Source organism: Rhinopithecus bieti, unplaced genomic scaffold, assembly GCF_001698545.2.
Source record: "Rhinopithecus bieti isolate Rb0 unplaced genomic scaffold, ASM169854v2 scaffold_28, whole genome shotgun sequence".
NCBI classification, from domain to species: domain Eukaryota; kingdom Metazoa; phylum Chordata; class Mammalia; order Primates; family Cercopithecidae; genus Rhinopithecus; species Rhinopithecus bieti.
Genome location: NW_016842128.1, coordinates 1 through 2,514, shown reverse-complemented (window position 1 = coordinate 2,514; position 2,514 = coordinate 1). Strand labels below are relative to the sequence as shown.

General features: G+C 40.5%; 1 pseudogene across 1 annotated transcript; it reads right to left on the bottom strand.

The window, feature by feature from the left end:
* Nucleotides 1-383: 383 nt before the first annotated feature.
* On the bottom strand, nt 384-1,561 carry LOC108525072 (lysophosphatidic acid receptor 1 pseudogene; annotated as a pseudogene). Its single transcript, XR_001884215.1, has one exon. The product of XR_001884215.1 is annotated as a lysophosphatidic acid receptor 1 pseudogene (transcript).
* Nucleotides 1,562-2,514: the final 953 nt, after the last annotated feature.

The following is a 2,514-nucleotide window of genomic DNA, read 5'->3' as shown; positions in this document are numbered from 1 at the left end:
CAGTTTTCCTATGCAAGGGAAAAAATGGAATTATGGTAGTTTAAAAACAGTCCATAGTCTCATCCATCACAAACATGCTGATAGGCATAAATATGTTTATTAAGTGAAACGTATCCTTTAAAAATAAAAAAGGGAAGCCTGTATATAAATGAAGTTGTGGATTCAACTAGTCAGAATTTATTCTGACTTGCAACAAACCACACAAAATCTTTTTAAAGTCTAGTTAGTATAGCCTAAATGGACACTCCAGAGTCTGTTCTTGAATTCCAATGCAAGAGCTCCACTTCCTACTTTCAGAAGGGATGGGGATCAAGATGAGGGTTGTCACATAAGCTAATTTTCAATATATATCAAGTCTTGTGTGGTCTAGGAACAAATACGGTCATTGGTTAGTGTTTAAGTACATGAGTTGACTTTTCTCCTCTCTCACACCCCACCTTGCCCTGGCAATTGGGTAGGGGGAGGCTGTTTATCCTCCAAGAGAAAACGGCTGGCTCCTCATCTCAGTTTCCGTTATAAACCACAGAGTGGTCATTGCTGTGAACTCCAGCCAAGATGGTGTGTTTGAGGGAGGAAGCCCAGTGGTCTGAGCCTTCTGTGGGGCCGCTGGGGTTCTCACCGCGTTGGCAGCAGAGGATCTGCCTAAAGGTGGTGCTCATTTCTTTGTCACAGTAGGAGTAAATGATGGGGTTCATGGCAGAGTTGAATTCAGCAACGAGAAGGAAGAATTTCTCATAGGCCAGCATGTCGCACTGTGGACAGCACACGTCTAGAAGTAACAAAGCCAATCCAGGAGTCCAGCAGATGATAAAAGCCCCAAGCACAATGACCACAGTCTTCAGAAGACTCATCATGGTATCCCGATTCCACCAGGGTCCAGAACTATGCTGAGACATTCTCATAGTCCTCTGGTGAACATAGCCAAAGATGTGAGCATAGAGAACCACCATTACCACAAAGGTCACCAAGTTGAAAATGACCCATAAGACTAAGTAAGAGTCGCTGTAGAGGGGTGCCATTTTGGAACAATTTTCAATATCACAGATACAGTTCCAGCCCACACTGGGTATAGCACCCATAACGATGGCCATAGTCCAGATGACCACAATGGCCACCACTACCTGCCGGTTGCTCATCTGTATGTGGAGCTGGATGTGGAAAACCATAACGTGCCTCTCGATTGCAATAGCCAGTAAGTTGGCCACAGATGCCGTCAGGCTGGTGTCAATGAGGCCCTGACGAAGGAGCCATGTGCTAACAGTCAGCCTCCGAGTATTGGGTCCTGTGTTGAACATGAGATAGAAGTAGGCCAACCCAGCAAAGAAGTCTGCAGCAGCCAGATTAGCCATTAGGTAATAAATAGGAAAATGGAAGCGGCGGTTGACATAGATTGCCACCATGACCAGTAGGTTGGCCAACATGATGAAGATACAAACAGTGATTCCAAGTCCCATCACCAGCTTGCTGACTGTGTTCCATTCTGTGGCAAGATGCTTTCCACTTCGGTTATAAAAGAAGGCAATGGATTCGTTGTAGAAGCACTGTGGTTCATTCATGGCTGTGAACTAAAAGAAAAGGAGAAAAGATGATGAAAAGAAGCCACAGGTCCAGATTTAAAGCTTATATAGACAACACAAGACTTCTATAGTACATGAAACAGAAAACAAAAGCAAATAATTTGAATATTTGATCCTGCATACCATCTTGTGATTATGTTGAAACCCCAAGGTTTCTCACAATATTACTGTCCTCAAGATTAAAGGCAGTTGGAGTTAAATAAATGACAAGGTCTCTGTTTAGTGGTTTCATGTCATTGAAGTCTACTAGAAAAGCCACATGGCCAAGAAATCTTGCTCAAAATATATGAGACAGACAAAATTTTGCAGAACATTGCAATTGGATATTTACCATAGTAAAATCTATTTGATCTGTTATTTAGGGAATCTGTAAACACAGTTGGTTTCTAGATAGGGTATCATTCCCCTATTATTCTCCATTTCTATTCTCACATAGTATGTTCTATGTGGGATAGACATTTTGTAATGCAGGTTCCCACAAGGACCATCATTCTGAACATTTCAAAGAAGTCACTGTGCATCAAAGGTTTTTTGCCCAAAGCCAGCATTTGCTGCTCAACATTCCTGTGGTCAGCACTGCCTACTCCCATAACTCCTTAACCTCATAACCTCAGAATAGGACTTGTCAACCAATCTATGACATTTGAGAATTTTTTTTCTTTTGGAGGACCCAACGTAACCTCCAAAGAGTAGGTGACCCTTTGACAATTCTCTACAAGTAAAATATACTTAGATTAGATGCAGCGTATTTTTTAAAGTATGGAGTGACAATGCTTTATAACATGTTTACTTATTCTTCAACATCATTGATAAGAATATATTTGCTTATTATTTATACTCTCACTTAAATCTAAAAGGATTGAGACAGTGTAAAACAGAATAATATATATTTACTTACATATATCATAATATATAATAATTATATATAATATGTAAT